The sequence below is a fragment of the Taeniopygia guttata genome, chromosome 35 (genome assembly GCF_048771995.1).
Source record: "Taeniopygia guttata chromosome 35, bTaeGut7.mat, whole genome shotgun sequence".
Taxonomy (NCBI): Eukaryota; Metazoa; Chordata; class Aves; order Passeriformes; family Estrildidae; genus Taeniopygia; species Taeniopygia guttata.
The window spans coordinates 763,897-781,947 of record NC_133060.1 but is presented as its reverse complement, the minus strand read 5'-3'; positions in this window follow the sequence as shown (position 1 = coordinate 781,947).

Below are 18,051 nucleotides of genomic sequence, written 5' to 3'. Positions count from 1 at the left end.
TGATTAGCATAGGAAGCAAGGAATGGGATGTACCAAAATGATGAATATGTATTTGTATTTTGGGTATTCAATGCTTATATTGATAAAAGGGCTCTGTAATCACTTGGAAGGCGCAGTGTGGATTTGGGAACTATCCTGCATGCTGCTGGGTGTCGAATAAACATACACTTTCTAACTTGAAACTGTTAGAGAGTTTTTGTCCGTCACAGTTGGATGTTGGTACTAGATTGTTGGAACTCAAAACGTCCCTCAGACATTTTCAGAGGTTCCAGGCCTTGGTCAAAAGCATTTTAGACCCTGGCAAGCAGCTGAAAACAGCTGTGATCTTGAGTTTGAGCCATGGAATGAGTTACCAACTTTGAAGGTGGAACAAGCGGTCACAGAGAGTTAGATGGTATAGTAAAAGTAGTTACAAATTAGAGGGGAAATTTTTTTAGTATTGTACAGGGGGGTTTTAACACCTGTACAGGGGGGTTTTACTTTGTACAGGGGGGTCAGGAGTTCTAAGATGGAGGAAAGTGGGCCTGATCCTGTTCTTCCTCCTTCTTCTTCCTTGCCTCCATGTTCTTGGTGATGTTGGCACTCACAGATTGGTTTAGAGTAGAAAAGCACATTGTAACATGGATAGTAGGTATTGGGGAAAATCTGTAAACATATAATACGTAATATATCATATAAAAGATAGCAGCAGCCCTGGGCGGGGAGAGAGACGACGGAGACACCGGACAGTGAGGGTGTCAGGAGAGTGTGTGTGTCTCTGCCTGGGCAGCTGACCAAAGCAGCCGCAGCGGGCGAAGACAATCTTTTAGATAGCTAGCAATAAACTGCCTTGAGACTGAACAACAAGAGGCTGCGGAGTCTTTCTTTGGAAGCAAAGGTTGGAGGAGAGACTTTACCACCACACGAGACCCCTGAATCAATCCCGGGGTTCCCACACTAGATAGACATCCATATTTTTATTTTAATAAATCAACATCAGAAGGATAGAATTGCACAAACGGGCGCTCTGTCCCCACAGCCGGCAGCGCGCCCACCCCTCGGTCTCGCAGCGCCACCTGCTGGTGCAATTCGCGCATTGCACCCACGCCTCCCTGCGGCCCGCGCCTGCGTCGCGTCACCGCGTGACGTCACCACGTCGGTGCCCTGACCCCTCCTCTCGCACCGCCCCCAGCGCCTCAGAAAAGACCCCAAGCTTTAGCCGCCCTGACAGCTGCCTGTCCGAAATTCCGACAAGGACTCTGCGCTCCAAAACCAATCCCACGCGGCGTCCTCCGGTGCGGAGGCACCGGAACAGCACCAGGGCACGTGAGGCGTGCGGCGGGCACACAAAAAACCGACAGAAACCGACAAAATCCACCCCGTCCTGAAAGCCGCCATCTTTGCCCCATCACGTGATTCTCTGGGCGCCGCCATCTTTGCCCCTGGCACCGGACGCCCTGGACGTCGCCATCTTTGACCCCGTCACGTGATGCAGTGGGCGCCACCATATTTACACTTGTCACATGATTCAAAGGGCGCCGCCATCTTTGCCCCAATCACTATACGCCGCGGCCATCTTTGCTATGGCACGTGGTGCCGTGGGCGCCGCCATTTTTCAGGGTAATTGTTATTTTAAAGTTCAATTTTAGGGGTAGTATTATTATTAGATTTATTTGAGGTTAGGGTTAGGGGTTAGGGGTTAGGGTTTGGGTTTCAGTTAGGTTTAGGTTTAGGGTTAGGGTAAGGATTTAGGGTTCAGTTTAGGGTAAGTGTTTGAGCCAGGGGCAGCTTGGGTCTGGGACACATCCTTCGCATTTCCAATTTTTTGCAGTCAGCCGCCCCATTTAGGGCCACAGGGCCCTGCGCACAAACCCCGACCCTTTTCCCTGGGAAAGAAAACTCACCAGTCCAGGTTCCTAATGTCAGTTTGCAGCAGGTGTTTGGCATTGGCTCGGCAAACAGAATTGTATTCTGATGCAGCTTTCGTCTGTGAGATATGTGCTGCCCCCTCCTACCCTCACCCATGTTCTTCTCTGTCCCTGTCTCCACAACTCACCCCTATCTGTACTTCCAGCCCACCCCTGCCCCACTCTCCCTCCAACCCTCCCCATCCTGGCCCTGCCCCATCCCTCACTCCCCCTACCGCCCACCTGTGACTCCCAGCAGCACCACATGGGAGCCCAAACTTGTGGGGATAGTGCAGCCCTCACAGCAGGACAACACCGAAATAAAACAGGCAGGGATGACATCTGTGGGCTGCACGGTGTCACAAAGGGACCTGGGGCTGAGGGCAGGGGGCTGGAGGGTGGCACAGAGAAGCTGGGGGATGAGGGGCAAAGGAGAGGGATTAAGGGTGACACACGGGAGCTGAGGGGCAGCTGAGAGGGGGCATGAGGGGCAATGGGGGGCTTGAGGGTGACACACAGAGCCTGAGGGCTGCGGGGCAGAGGGAGCGGTTGAGGGGTAAAAGGTGAGGGCTTGAGGGCTGGACAGTCCAGTGGAGATCAGGGCTACAGGGTACAGCTTAGGAGGCAAGTTAGGGTACAGGTGCATCATCCCTCACCCCCAGCCCTAACCTCACCCTAAGCAGCCTTTTCCCTTTTCACCCCTAACGACAGCAGCACAACACAGCAAGCCTAACAGCAAGACCACACCGGAACCCTCCCTCTGGACAGGGCAGTGACCCTCACACCAGGACTATGCCAGAACCTTCAGAGGACAACAGGACCTGCTGCAAAAAGGCAGGGATGATATCTGTGGGCTAGAGAGTAAGAGGAAGGGGTTTGGAGGCTGAGCAGGCTTCCTTGAGTTTTTTTTTGGTTTTTTTTTTATTATTTTGCAGGACTATTAGGAATATTTAGGGGATTTTTGAAGGCTTTTTAGGACTTTTCTGGTGTCTTAGAGTATTGTTACACCTCCCTAATGGCTATTTTAGAATTCCTTGGTGCATTTTTAGGGTCAGGATGAGGGTCAGACAGGATGCCCACTGAAAATGTGGAGTATTACTGGAATGCAGTGGAATGCTTTGGGAAGGTGCCAGTGGAGGGCCAGTGGGTCAGGTCCCATGCTGCTGGTCTGAAGGTGGTGATTTCTGGGCCCAGCAAAGTGATTGTGGTTAGGGTTATATGGTGGCAGCTATCTCGAGGAGAAATCCAGCACAGAAAAAAATCAAGCCCCAAGCTTTGTACTGTCAGTTTGCAACAGGCATTCAGCACACAAAAAAACCCCCCGTGAGTACTTGGGAATGGGAGATTTGGACTGAGATAAATCCTGGGTCGTTTGGACATTCAGGAGGAAAAAGGAAACTTGGGACCAGACAACGCAGGGCGGGTTCAGGGCTCTGGTCATGAATGGCAGATAACTAATCGTGGGAAATAAAACTCACCAGTCCAGTTCCTAATGTCAGTTTGAAGGGCTCCCCTGGGACTGTCAGGGCAGCACAAGTATGAGGTGGGGGCAGCTCCTGTCTGGGACTTATCCTTCGATGTTCCGATTTTTTGCATTCGGGAGCCCGCTCAAAGTCACAGGAGTCGGAGCGCAAACATCGGCTCTTTTCCCTGGGAAAGAAAACTCACCAGTCCAGGTTCCTGATGTCAGTTTGTAGGGCTCCCCTGGGACTGTCAGGGCAGCACAAGTATGGGATGGGGGCAGCTCCTGTCTGGGACTTATCCTTCGATGTTCGGATTTTTTGCACTCAGCTGCCCGCTCAGGGCCACAGGACTCGGAGCGCAAACATCGTCTCTTTTCCCTGGGAAAGAAAACTCACCAGTCCAGGTTCCTGATGTCAGTTTGCAGGGCTCCCCTGGGACTCTCAGGGCAGCACAAGTATGGGATGGGGGCAGCTCCTGTCTGGGACTTATCCTTCGATGTTTGGATTTTTTGCGGTCAGCTGCCAGCTCAGGGCCACAGGACTCGGAGCGCAAACATCGGCTCTTTTCCCTGGGAAAGAAAACTAACCAGTCCAGGTTCCTGATGTCAGTTTGTAGAGCTCTTTTTGGACTCTCAGGGCAGCACAAGTATGGGATGGGGGCAGCTCCTGTCTGGGACTTATCCTTCGATGTTCGGATTTTTTGCGGTCAGCTGCCGGGTCAGGGCCACAGGACTCGGAGCGCAAACATCGGCTCTTTTCCCTGGGAAAGAAAACTCACCAGTCCAGGTTCCTGATGTCAGTTTGTAGAGCTCTTTTTGGACTGTCAGGGCAGCACAAGTATGAGGTGGGGGCAGCTCCTGTCTGGGACTTATCCTTCGATGTTTGGAATTTGTGCGGTCAGCTGCCGGCTCAGGGCCACAGGACTCGGAGCGCAAACATCGGCTCTTTTCCCTGGGAAAGAAAACTCACCAGTCCAGGTTCCTGATGTCAGTTTGTAGGGCTCCCCTGGGACTGTCAGGGCAGCACAAGTATGAGGTGGGGGCAGCTCCTGTCTGGGACTTATCCTTCGATGTTCGGATTTTTTGCGGTCAGCTGCCGGCTGAGGGCCACAGGACTCGGAGCGCAAACATCGGCTCTTTTCCCTGGGAAAGAAAACTCACCAGTCCAGGTTCCTGATGTCAGTTTGTAGAGCTCTTTTTGGACTCTCAGGGCAGCACAAGTATGAGGTGGGGGCAGCTCCTGTCTGGGACTTATCCTTCGATGTTCGGATTTTTGCACTCAGCTGCCGGCTCAGGGCCACAGGACTCGGAGCGCAAACATCGGCTCTTTTCCCTGGGAAAGAAAACTCACCAGTCCAGGTTCCTGATGTCAGTTTGTAGGGCTCCCCTGGGACTGTCAGGGCAGCACAAGTATGAGGTGGGGGCAGCTCCTGTCTGGGACTTATCCTTCGATGTTCGGATTTTTTGCGGTCAGCTGCCGGGTCAGGGCCACAGGACTCGGAGCGCAAACATCGGCTCTTTTCCCTGGGAAAGAAAACTCACCAGTCCAGGTTCCTGATGTCAGTTTGTAGAGCTCTTTTTGGACTCTCAGGGCAGCACAAGTATGAGGTGGGGGCAGCTCCTGTCTGGGACTTATCCTTCGATGTTCGGATTTTTTGCGGTCAGCTGCCGGCTGAGGGCCACAGGACTCGGAGCGCAAACATCGGCTCTTTTCCCTGGGAAAAAAAACTCACCAGTCCAGGTTCCTGATGTCAGTTTGTAGGGCTCCCCTGGGACTGTCAGGGCAGCACAAGTATGGGATGGGGGCAGCTCCTGTCTGGGACTTATCCTTCGATGTTTGGATTTTTTGCGGTCAGCTGCCGGCTCAGGGCCACAGGACTCGGAGCGCAAACATCGGCTCTTTTCCCTGGGAAAGAAAACTCACCAGTCCAGGTTCCTGATGTCAGTTTGTAGGGCTCTCCTGGGACTGTCAGGGCAGCACAAGTATGAGGTGGGGGCAGCTCCTGTCTGGGACTTATCCTTCGATGTTCGGATTTTTTGCACTCAGCTGCCGGCTCAGGGCCACAGGACTCGGAGCGCAAACATCGGCTCTTTTCCCTGGGAAAGAAAACTCACCAGTCCAGGTTCCTGATGTCAGTTTGTAGAGCTCCTTTTGGACTGTCAGGGCAGCACAAGTATGAGGTGGGGGCAGCTCCTGTCTGGGACTTATCCTTCGATGTTCGGAATTTGTGCGGTCAGCTGCCGGCTCAGGGCCACAGGACTCGGAGCGCAAACATCGGCTCTTTTCCCTGGGAAAGAAAACTCACCAGTCCAGGTTCCTGATGTCAGTTTGTAGGGCTCCCCTGGGACTCTCAGGGCAGCACAAGTATGAGGTGGGGGCAGCTCCTGTCTGGGACTTATCCTTCGATGTTCGGAATTTGTGCGGTCAGCTGCCGGCTCAGGGCCACAGGACTCGGAGCGCAAACATCGGCTCTTTTCCCTGGGAAAGAAAACTCACCAGTCCAGGTTCCTGATGTCAGTTTGTAGGGCTCCCCTGGGACTGTCAGGGCAGCACAAGTATGAGGTGGGGGCAGCTCCTGTCTGGGATCTATCATTCGATGTTCGGATTTTTTGCACTCATCTGCCGGTTGAGGGCCACAGGACTCGGAGCGCAAACATCGGCTCTTTTCCCTGGGAAAGAAAACTCACCAGTCCAGGTTCCTGATGTCAGTTTGTAGGGCTCCCCTGGGACTCTCAGGGCAGCACAAGTATGAGGTGGGGGCAGCTCCTGTCTGGGACTTATCCTTCGATGTTCGGATTTTTTGCGGTCAGCTGCCGGCTCAGGGCCACAGGACTCGGAGCGCAAACATCGTCTCTTTTCCCTGGGAAAGAAAACTCACCAGTCCAGGTTCCTGATGTCAGTTTGTAGAGCTCTTTTTGGACTCTCAGGGCAGCACAAGTATGAGGTGGGGGCAGCTCCTGTCTGGGACTTATCCTTCGATGTTCGGATTTTTTGCGGTCAGCTGCCGGCTGAGGGCCACAGGACTCGGAGCGCAAACATCGGCTCTTTTCCCTGGGAAAAAAAACTCACCAGTCCAGGTTCCTGATGTCAGTTTGTAGGGCTCCCCTGGGACTGTCAGGGCAGCACAAGTATGGGATGGGGGCAGCTCCTGTCTGGGACTTATCCTTCGATGTTCGGATTTTTTGCACTCAGCTGCCGGCTCAGGGCCACAGGACTCGGAGCGCAAACATCGGCTCTTTTCCCTGGGAAAGAAAACTCACCAGTCCAGGTTCCTGATGTCAGTTTGTAGGGCTCCCCTGGGACTGTCAGGGCAGCACAAGTATGAGGTGGGGGCAGCTCCTGTCTGGGACTTATCCTTCGATGTTCGGAGTTTTTGCGGTCAGCTGCCGGCTCAGGGCCACAGGACTCGGAGCGCAAACATCAGCTCTTTTCCCTGGGAAAGAAAACTCACCAGTCCAGGTTCCTGATGTCAGTTTGTAGGGCTCCCCTGGGACTGTCAGGGCAGCACAAGTATGAGGTGGGGGCAGCTCCTTTCTGGGACTTATCCTTCGATGTTCGGAATTTGTGCGGTCAGCTGCCGGCTCAGGGCCACAGGACTCGGAGCGCAAACATCAGCTCTTCTCCCTGGGAAAGAAAACTCACCAGTCCAGGTTCCTGATGTCAGTTTGTAGAGCTCTTTTTGGACTGTCAGGGCAGCACAAGTATGAGGTGGGGGCAGCTCCTGTCTGGGACTTATCCTTCGATGTTCGGATTTTTTGCACTCATCTGCCGGCTGAGGGCCACAGGACTCGGAGCGCAAACATCGGCTCTTTTCCCTGGGAAAGAAAACTCACCAGTCCAGGTTCCTGATGTCAGTTTGTAGGGCTCCCCTGGGACTCTCAGGGCAGCACAAGTATGAGGTGGGGGCAGCTCCTGTCTGGGACTTATCCTTCGATGTTCGGATTTTTTGCGGTCAGCTGCCGGCTCAGGGCCACAGGACTCGGAGCGCAAACATCGTCTCTTTTCCCTGGGAAAGAAAACTCACCAGTCCAGGTTCCTGATGTCAGTTTGTAGAGCTCTTTTTGGACTCTCAGGGCAGCACAAATATGAGGTGGGGGCAGCTCCTGTCTGGGACTTATCCTTCGATGTTCGGATTTTTTGCGGTCAGCTGCCGGCTGAGGGCCACAGGACTCGGAGCGCAAACATCGGCTCTTTTCCCTGGGAAAAAAAACTCACCAGTCCAGGTTCCTGATGTCAGTTTGTAGGGCTCCCCTGGGACTGTCAGGGCAGCACAAGTATGGGATGGGGGCAGCTCCTGTCTGGGACTTATCCTTCGATGTTCGGATTTTTTGCGGTCAGCTGCCGGCTCAGGGCCACAGGACTCGGAGCGCAAACATCGGCTCTTTTCCCTGGGAAAGAAAACTCACCAGTCCAGGTTCCTGATGTCAGTTTGTAGGGCTCCCCTGGGACTGTCAGGGCAGCACAAGTATGAGGTGGGGGCAGCTCCTGTCTGGGACTTATCCTTCGATGTTCGGAGTTTTTGCGGTCAGCTGCCGGCTCAGGGCCACAGGACTCGGAGCGCAAACATCAGCTCTTTTCCCTGGGAAAGTAAACTCACCAGTCCAGGTTCCTGATGTCAGTTTGTAGGGCTCCCCTGGGACTGTCAGGGCAGCACAAGTATGAGGTGGGGGCAGCTCCTGTCTGGGACTTATCCTTCGATGTTCGGAATTTGTGCGGTCAGCTGCCGGCTCAGGGCCACAGGACTCGGAGCGCAAACATCAGCTCTTCTCCCTGGGAAAGAAAACTCACCAGTCCAGGTTCCTGATGTCAGTTTGTAGGGCTCCCCTGGGACTGTCAGGGCAGCACAAGTATGAGGTGGGGGCAGCTCCTGTCTGGGACTTATCCTTCGATGTTCGGATTTTTTGCACTCAGCTGCCGGCTGAGGGCCACAGGACTCGGAGCGCAAACATCAGCTCTTTTCCCTGGGAAAGAAAACTCACCAGTCCAGGTTCCTGATGTCAGTTTGTAGAGGTCTTTTTGGACTCTCAGGGCAGCACAAGTATGAGGTGGGGGCAGCTCCTGTCTGGGACTTATCCTTCGATGTTCGGATTTTTTGCGGTCAGCTGCCGGCTGAGGGCCACAGGACTCGGAGCGCAAACATCGGCTCTTTTCCCTGGGAAAAAAAACTCACCGGTCCAGGTTCCTGATGTCAGTTTGTAGGGCTCCCCTGGGACTCTCAGGGCAGCACAAGTATGGGATGGGGGCAGCTCCTGTCTGGGACTTATCCTTCGATGTTCGGATTTTTTGCGGTCAGCTGCCGGCTCAGGGCCACAGGACTCGGAGCGCAAACATCGGCTCTTTTCCCTGGGAAAGAAAACTCACCAGTCCAGGTTCCTGATGTCAGTTTGTAGGGCTCTCCTGGGACTGTCAGGGCAGCACAAGTATGAGGTGGGGGCAGCTCCTGTCTGGGACTTATCCTTCGATGTTCGGATTTTTTGCACTCAGCTGCCGGCTCAGGGCCACAGGACTCGGAGCGCAAACATCGGCTCTTTTCCCTGGGAAAGAAAACTCACCAGTCCAGGTTCCTGATGTCAGTTTGTAGAGCTCCTTTTGGACTGTCAGGGCAGCACAAGTATGAGGTGGGGGCAGCTCCTGTCTGGGACTTATCCTTCGATGTTCGGATTTTTTGCAGTCAGCTGCCCGCTCAGGGCCACAGGACTCGGAGCGCAAACATCGGCTCTTTTCCCTGGGAAAGAAAACTCACCAGTCCAGGTTCCTGATGTCAGTTTGTAGGGCTCCCCTGGGACTGTCAGGGCAGCACAAGTATGAGGTGGGGGCAGCTCCTGTCTGGGACTTATCCTTCGATGTTCGGATTTTTTGCGGTCAGCTGCCGGCTCAGGGCCACAGGACTCGGAGCGCAAACATCGGCTCTTTTCCCTGGGAAAGAAAACTCACCAGTCCAGGTTCCTGATGTCAGTTTGTAGAGCTCTTTTTGGACTCTCAGGGCAGCACAAGTATGAGGTGGGGGCAGCTCCTGTCTGGGACTTATCCTTCGATGTTCGGATTTTTTGCGGTCAGCTGCCGGCTGAGGGCCACAGGACTCGGAGCGCAAACATCGGCTCTTTTCCCTGGGAAAAAAAACTCACCAGTCCAGGTTCCTGATGTCAGTTTGTAGGGCTCCCCTGGGACTGTCAGGGCAGCACAAGTATGGGATGGGGGCAGCTCCTGTCTGGGACTTATCCTTCGATGTTCGGATTTTTTGCGGTCAGCTGCCGGCTCAGGGCCACAGGACTCGGAGCGCAAACATCGGCTCTTTTCCCTGGGAAAGAAAACTCACCAGTCCAGGTTCCTGATGTCAGTTTGTAGGGCTCCCCTGGGACTGTCAGGGCAGCACAAGTATGAGGTGGGGGCAGCTCCTGTCTGGGACTTATCCTTCGATGTTCGGAGTTTTTGCGGTCAGCTGCCGGCTCAGGGCCACAGGACTCGGAGCGCAAACATCAGCTCTTTTCCCTGGGAAAGAAAACTCACCAGTCCAGGTTCCTGATGTCAGTTTGTAGGGCTCCCCTGGGACTGTCAGGGCAGCACAAGTATGAGGTGGGGGCAGCTCCTGTCTGGGACTTATCCTTCGATGTTCGGAATTTGTGCGGTCAGCTGCCGGCTCAGGGCCACAGGACTCGGAGCGCAAACATCGGCACTTTTCCCTGGGAAAGAAAACTCACCAGTCCAGGTTCCTGATGTCAGTTTGTACAGCTCTTTTTGGACTGTCAGGGCAGCACAAGTATGAGGTGGGGGCAGCTCCTGTCTGGGACTTATCCTTCGATGTTCCGATTTTTTGCACTCAGCTGCCGGCTCAGGGCCACAGGACTCGGAGCGCAAACATCGGCTCTTTTCCCTGGGAAAAAAAACTCACCAGTCCAGGTTCCTGATGTCAGTTTGTAGGGCTCCCCTGGGACTGTCAGGGCAGCACAAGTATGAGGTGGGGGCAGATCCTTTCTGGGACTTATCCTTCGATGTTTGGATTTTTTGCACTCAGCTGCCCGCTCAGGGCCACAGGACTCGGAGCGCAAACATCGGCTCTTTTCCCTGGGAAAAAAAACTCACCAGTCCAGGTTCCTGATGTCAGTTTGTAGGGCTCTTTTTGGACTCTCAGGGCAGCACAAGTATGAGGTGGGGGCAGCTCCTGTCTGGGACTTATCCTTCGATGTTCCGATTTTTTGCACTCAGCTGCCGGCTCAGGGCCACAGGACTCGGGGCGCAAACATCGGCTCTTTTCCCTGGGAAAGAAAACTCACCAGTCCAGGTTCCTGATGTCAGTTTGTAGAGCTCTTTTTGGACTGTCAGGGCAGCACAAGTATGAGGTGGGGGCAGCTCCTGTCTGGGACTTATCCTTCGATGTTCCGATTTTTTGCACTCAGCTGCCCGCTCAGGGCCACAGGACTCGGAGCGCAAACATCGGCTCTTTTCCCTGGGAAAGAAAACTCACCAGTCCATGTTCCTGATGTCAGTTTGTAGGGCTCCCCTGGGACTGTCAGGGCAGCACAAGTATGAGGTGGGGGCAGCTCCTGTCTGGGACTTATCCTTCGATGTTCCGATTTTTTGCACTCAGCTGCCGGCTCAGGGCCACAGGACTCGGAGCGCAAACATCGGCTCTTTTCCCTGGGAAAGAAAACTCACCAGTCCAGGTTCCTGATGTCAGTTTGTAGGGCTCCCATGGGACTGTCAGGGCAGCAAAAGTATGAGGTGGGGGCAGCTCCTGTCTGGGACTTATCCTTCGATGTTCGGAATTTCTGCGGTCAGCTGCCGGCTCAGGGCCACAGGACTCGGAGCGCAAACATCGGCACTTTTCCCTGGGAAAGAAAACTCACCAGTCCAGGTTCCTGATGTCAGTTTGTAGAGCTCTTTTTGGACTGTCAGGGCAGCACAAGTATGAGGTGGGGGCAGCTCCTGTCTGGGACTTATCCTTCGATGTTCCGATTTTTTGCACTCAGCTGCCATCTCAGGGCCACAGGACTCGGAGCGCAAACATCGGCTCTTTTCCCTGGGAAAGAAAACTCACCAGTCCAGGTTCCTGATGTCAGTTTGTAGGGCTCCCCTGGGACTGTCAGGGCAGCACAAGTATGAGGTGGGGGCAGCTCCTGTCTGGGACTTATCCTTCGATGTTCCGATATTTTGCAGTCAGCTGCCGGCTCAGGGCCACAGGACTCGGAGCGCAAACATCGGCTCTTTTCCCTGGGAAAGAAAACTCACCAGTCCAGGTTCCTGATGTCAGTTTGTAGGGCTCCCATGGGACTGTCAGGGCAGCACAAGTATGAGGTGGGGGCAGCTCCTGTCTGGGACTTATCCTTCGATGTTCGGAATTTCTGCGGTCAGCTGCCGGCTCAGGGCCACAGGACTCGGATCGCAAACATCGGCACTTTTCCCTGGGAAAGAAAACTCACCAGTCCAGGTTCCTGATGTCAGTTTGTACAGCTCTTTTTGGACTGTCAGGGCAGCACAAGTATGAGGTGGGGGCAGCTCCTGTCTGGGACTTATCCTTCGATGTTCCGATTTTTTGCACTCAGCTGCCGGCTCCGGGCCACAGGACTCGGAGCGCAAACATCGGCTCTTTTCCCTGGGAAAGAAAACTCACCAGTCCAGGTTCCTGATGTCAGTTTGTAGGGCTCCCCTGGGACTGTCAGGGCAGCACAAGTATGAGGTGGGGGCAGCTCCTGTCTGGGACTTATCCTTCGATGTTCTGATATTTTGCAGTCAGCTGCCGGCTCAGGGCCACAGGACTCGGAGTGCAAACATCAGCTCTTTTCCCTGGGAAAGAAAACTCACCAGTCCAGGTTCCTGATGTCAGTTTGTAGGGCTCCCATGGGACTGTCAGGGCAGCACAAGTATGAGGTGGGGGCAGCTCCTGTCTGGGACTTATCCTTCGATGTTCGGAATTTGTGCGGTCAGCTGCCGGCTCAGGGCCACAGGACTCGGAGCGCAAACATCGGCTCTTTTCCCTGGGAAGGAAAACTCACCAGTCCAGGTTCCTGATGTCAGTTTGTAGAGCTCTTTTTGGACTCTCAGGGCAGCACAAGTATGAGGTGGGGGCAGATCCTGTCTGGGACTTATCCTTCGATGTTTGGATTTTTTGCAGTCAGCTGCCCGCTCAGGGCCACAGGACTCGGAGCGCAAACATCGGCTCTTTTCCCTGGGAAAGAAAACTCACCAGTCCAGGTTCCTGATGTCAGTTTGTAGGGCTCCCCTGGGACTGTCAGGGCAGCACAAGTATGAGGTGGGGGCAGCTCCTGTCTGGGACTTATCCTTCGATGGTCGGAATTTCTGCGGTCAGCTGCCGGCTCAGGGCCACAGGACTCGGAGCGCAAACATCGGCACTTTTCCCTGGGAAAGAAAACTCACCAGTCCAGGTTCCTGATGTCAGTTTGTAGAGCTCTTTTTGGACTGTCAGGGCAGCACAAGTATGAGGTGGGGGCAGCTCCTGTCTGGGACTTATCCTTCGATGTTCCGATTTTTTGCACTCAGCTGCCGGCTCAGGGCCACAGGACTCGGAGCGCAAACATCGGCTCTTTTCCCTGGGAAAGAAAACTCACCAGTCCAGGTTCCTGATGTCAGTTTGTAGGGCTCCCCTGGGACTGTCAGGGCAGCACAAGGATGAGGTGGGGGCAGCTCCTGTCTGGGACTTATCCTTCGATGTTCCGATTTTTTGCACTCAGCTGCCGGCTCAGGGCCACAGGACTCGGAGCGCAAACATCGGCTCTTTTCCCTGGGAAAGAAAACTCACCAGTCCAGGTTCCTGATGTCAGTTTGTAGGGCTCCCCTGGGACTGTCAGGGCAGCACAAGTATGAGGTGGGGGCAGATCCTTTCTGGGACTTATCCTTCGATGTTTGGATTTTTTGCGGTCCGTTGCCGGCTCAGGGCCACAGGACTCGGAGCGCAAACATCGGCACTTTTCCCTGGGAAAGAAAACTCACCAGTCCAGGTTCCTGATGTCAGTTTGTAGAGCTCTTTTTGGACTGTCAGGGCAGCACAAGTATGAGGTGGGGGCAGCTCCTGTCTGGGACTTATCCTTCGATGTTCCGATTTTTTGCAGTCAGCTGCCCGCTCAGGGCCACAGGACTCGGAGCGCAAACATCGGCTCTTTTCCCTGGGAAAGAAAACTCACCAGTCCAGGTTCCTGATGTCAGTTTGTAGGGCTCCCCTGGGACTCTCAAAGCAGCACAAGTATGAGGTGGGGGCAGCTCCTGTCTGGGACTTATCCTTCGATGTTCGGAATTTCTGCAGTCAGCTGCCGGCTCAGGGCCACAGGACTCGGAGCGCAAACATCGGCACTTTTCCCTGGGAAAGAAAACTCACCAGTCCAGGTTCCTGATGTCAGTTTGTAGAGCTCTTTTTGGACTCTCAGGGCAGCACAAGTATGAGGTGGGGGCAGCTCCTGTCTGGGACTTATCCTTCGATGTTCCGATTTTTTGCACTCAGCTGCCGGCTCAGGGCCACAGGACTCGGAGCGCAAACATCGGCTCTTTTCCCTGGGAAAGAAAACTCACCAGTCCAGGTTCCTGATGTCAGTTTGTAGGGCTCCCCTGGGACTGTCAGGGCAGCACAAGTATGAGGTGGGGGCAGATCCTTTCTGGGACTTATCCTTCGATGTTCCGATTTTTTGCACTCAGCTGCCCGCTCAGGGCCACAGGACTCGGAGCGCAAACATCGGCTCTTTTCCCTGGGAAAAAAAACTCACCAGTCCAGGTTCCTGATGTCAGTTTGTAGAGCTCTTTTTGGACTCTCAGGGCAGCACAAGTATGAGGTGGGGGCAGCTCCTGTCTGGGACTTATCCTTCGATGTTCCGATTTTTTGCACTCAGCTGCCGGCTCAGGGCCACAGGACTCGGGGCGCAAACATCGGCTCTTTTCCCTGGGAAAGAAAACTCACCAGTCCAGGTTCCTGATGTCAGTTTGTAGGGCTCCCCTGGGACTGTCAGGGCAGCACAAGTATGAGGTGGGGGCAGCTCCTGTCTGGGACTTATCCTTCGATGTTCGGAATTTCTGCGGTCAGCTGCCGGCTCAGGGCCACAGGACTCGGAGCGCAAACATCGGCACTTTTCCCTGGGAAAGAAAACTCACCAGTCCAGGTTCCTGATGTCAGTTTGTAGAGCTCTTTTTGGACTGTCAGGGCAGCACAAGTATGAGGTGGGGGCAGCTCCTGTCTGGGACTTATCCTTCGATGTTCGGATTTTTTGCACTCAGCTGCCGGCTCAGGGCCACAGGACTCGGAGCGCAAACATCGGCTCTTTTCCCTGGGAAAGAAAACTCACCAGTCCAGGTTCCTGATGTCAGTTTGTAGGGCTCCCCTGGGACTGTCAGGGCAGCACAAGTATGAGGTGGGGGCAGCTCCTGTCTGGGACTTATCCTTCGATGTTCGGATTTTTTGCACTCAGCTGCCGGCTCAGGGCCACAGGACTCGGAGCGCAAACATCGGCTCTTTTCCCTGGGAAAGAAAACTCACCAGTCCAGGTTCCTGATGTCAGTTTGTAGGGCTCCCATGGGACTGTCAGGGCAGCAGAAGTATGAGGTGGGGGCAGCTCCTGTCTGGGACTTATCCTTCGATGTTCCGATTTTTTGCGGTCAGCTGCCGGCTCAGGGCCACAGGACTCGGAGCGCAAACATCGGCTCTTTTCCCTGGGAAAAAAAACTCACCAGTCCAGGTTCCTGATGTCAGTTTGTAGAGCTCTTTTTGGACTCTCAGGGCAGCACAAGTATGAGGTGGGGGCAGCTCCTGTCTGGGACTTATCCTTCGATGTTTTGATTTTTTGCAGTCAGCTGCCGGCTCAGGGCCACAGGACTCGGGGCGCAAACATCGGCTCTTTCCCCTGGGAAAGAAAACTCACCAGTCCAGGTTCCTGATGTCAGTTTGTAGAGCTCTTTTTGGACTCTCAGGGCAGCACAAGTATGAGGTGGGGGCAGCTCCTGTCTGGGACTTATCCTTCGATATTCCGATTTTTGGCACTCAGCTGCCGGCTCAGGGCCACAGGACTCGGAGCGCAAACATCGGCTCTTTTCCCTGGGAAAGAAAACTCACCAGTCCAGGTTCCTGATGTCAGTTTGTAGAGCTCTTTTTGGACTCTCAGGGCAGCACAAGTATGAGGTGGGGGCAGCTCCTGTCTGGGACTTATCCTTCGATGTTCCGATTTTTTGCACTCAGCTGCCGGCTCAGGGCCACAGGACTCGGAGCGCAAACATCGGCTCTTTTCCCTGGGAAAGAAAACTCACCAGTCCAGGTTCCTGATGTCAGTGTGTAGGGCTCCCCTGGGACTGTCAGGGCAGCACAAGTATGAGGTGGGGGCAGATCCTTTCTGGGACTTATCCTTCGATGTTCGGATTTTTTGCACTCAGCTGCCCGCTCAGGGCCACAGGACTCGGAGCGCAAACATCGGCTCTTTTCCCTGGGAAAAAAAACTCACCAGTCCAGGTTCCTGATGTCAGTTTGTAGAGCTCTTTTTGCACTCTCAGGGCAGCACAAGTATGAGGTGGGGGCAGCTCCTGTCTGGGACTTATCCTTCGATGTTCGGATTTTTTGCGGTCAGCTGCCGGCTCAGGGCCACAGGACTCGGGGCGCAAACATCGGCTCTTTTCCCTGGGAAAGAAAACTCACCAGTCCAGGTTCCTGATGTCAGTTTGTAGAGCTCTTTTTGGACTCTCAGGGCAGCACAAGTATGAGGTGGGGGCAGCTCCTGTCTGGGACTTATCCTTCGATGTTCGGAATTTGTGCGGTCAGCTGCCGGCTCAGGGCCACAGGACTCGGAGCGCAAACATCGGCTCTTTTCCCTGGGAAAGAAAACTTACCAGTCCAGGTTCCTGATGTCAGTTTGTAGGGCTCCCCTGGGACTGTCAGGGCAGCACAAGTATGAGGTGGGGGCAGCTCCTGTCTGGGACTTATCCTTCGATGTTCCGATTTTTTGCACTCAGCTGCCCGCTCAGGGCCACAGGACTCGGAGCGCAAACATCGGCTCTTTTCCCTGGGAAAGAAAACTCACCAGTCCAGGTTCCTGATGTCAGTTTGTAGAGCTCTTTTTGGACTCTCAGGGCAGCACAAGTATGAGGTGGGGGCAGCTCCTGTCTGGGACTTATCCTTCGATGTTCCGATATTTTGCAGTCAGCTGCCGGCTCAGGGCCACAGGACTCGGAGCGCAAACATCGGCTCTTTTCCCTGGGAAAGAAAACTCACCAGTCCAGGTTCCTGATGTCAGTTTGTAGGGCTCCCCTGGGACTGTCAGGGCAGCACAAGTATGAGGTGGGGGCAGCTCCTGTCTGGGACTTATCCTTCGATGTTCGGAATTTCTGCGGTCAGCTGCCGGCTCAGGGCCACAGGACTCGGAGCGCAAACATCGGCACTTTTCCCTGGGAAAGAAAACTCACCAGTCCAGGTTCCTGATGTCAGTTTGTAGAGCTCTTTTTGGACTGTCAGGGCAGCACAAGTATGAGGTGGGGGCAGCTCCTGTCTGGGACTTATCCTTCGATGTTCCGATTTTTTGCACTCAGCTGCCATCTCAGGGCCACAGGACTCGGAGCGCAAACATCGGCTCTTTTCCCTGGGAAAGAAAACTCACCAGTCCAGGTTCCTGATGTCAGTTTGTAGGGCTCCCCTGGGACTGTCAGGGCAGCACAAGTATGAGGTGGGGGCAGCTCCTGTCTGGGACTTATCCTTCGATGTTCCGATTTTTTGCACTCAGCTGCCGGCTCAGGGCCACAGGACTCGGAGAACAAACATCGGCTCTTTTCCCTGGGAAAGAAAACTCACCAGTCCAGGTTCCTGATGTCAGTTTGTAGGGCTCCCATGGGACTGTCAGGGCAGCACAAGTATGAGGTGGGGGCAGCTCCTGTCTGGGACTTATCCTTCGATGTTCGGAATTTCTGCAGTCAGCTGCCGGCTCAGGGCCACAGGACTCGGAGCGCAAACATCGGCTCTTTTCCCTGGGAAAGAAAACTCACCAGTCCAGGTTCCTGATGTCAGTTTGTAGGGCTCCCCTGGGACTGTCAGGGCAGCACAAGTATGAGGTGGGGGCAGCTCCTGTCTGGGACATATCCTTCGATGTTCGGATTTTTTGCAGTCAGCTGCCCGCTCAGGGCCACAGGACTCGGAGCGCAAACATCGGCTCTTTTCCCTGGGAAAAAAAACTCACCAGTCCAGGTTCCTGATGTCAGTTTGTAGAGCTCTTTTTGGACTCTCAGGGCAGCACAAGTATGAGGTGGGGGCAGCTCCTGTCTGGGACTTATCCTTCGATGTTCCGATTTTTTGCAGTCAGCTGCCGGCTCAGGGCCACAGGACTCGGGGCGCAAACATCGGCTCTTTTCCCTGGGAAAAAAAACTCACCAGTCCAGGTTCCTGATGTCAGTTTGTAGAGCTCTTTTTGGACTGTCAGGGCAGCACAAGTATGAGGTGGGGGCAGCTCCTGTCTGGGACTTATCCTTCGATGTTCCGATTTTTTGCACTCAGCTGCCCGCTCAGGGCCACAGGACTCGGAGCGCAAACATCGGCTCTTTTCCCTGGGAAAGAAAACTCACCAGTCCAGTTTCCTGATGTCAGTTTGTAGGGCTCTTTTTGGACTCTCAGGGCAGCACAAGTATGAGGTGGGGGCAGCTCCTGTCTGGGACTTATCCTTCGATGTTCGGAATTTGTGCGGTCAGCTGCCGGCTCAGGGCCACAGGACTCGGAGCGCAAACATCGGCTCTTTTCC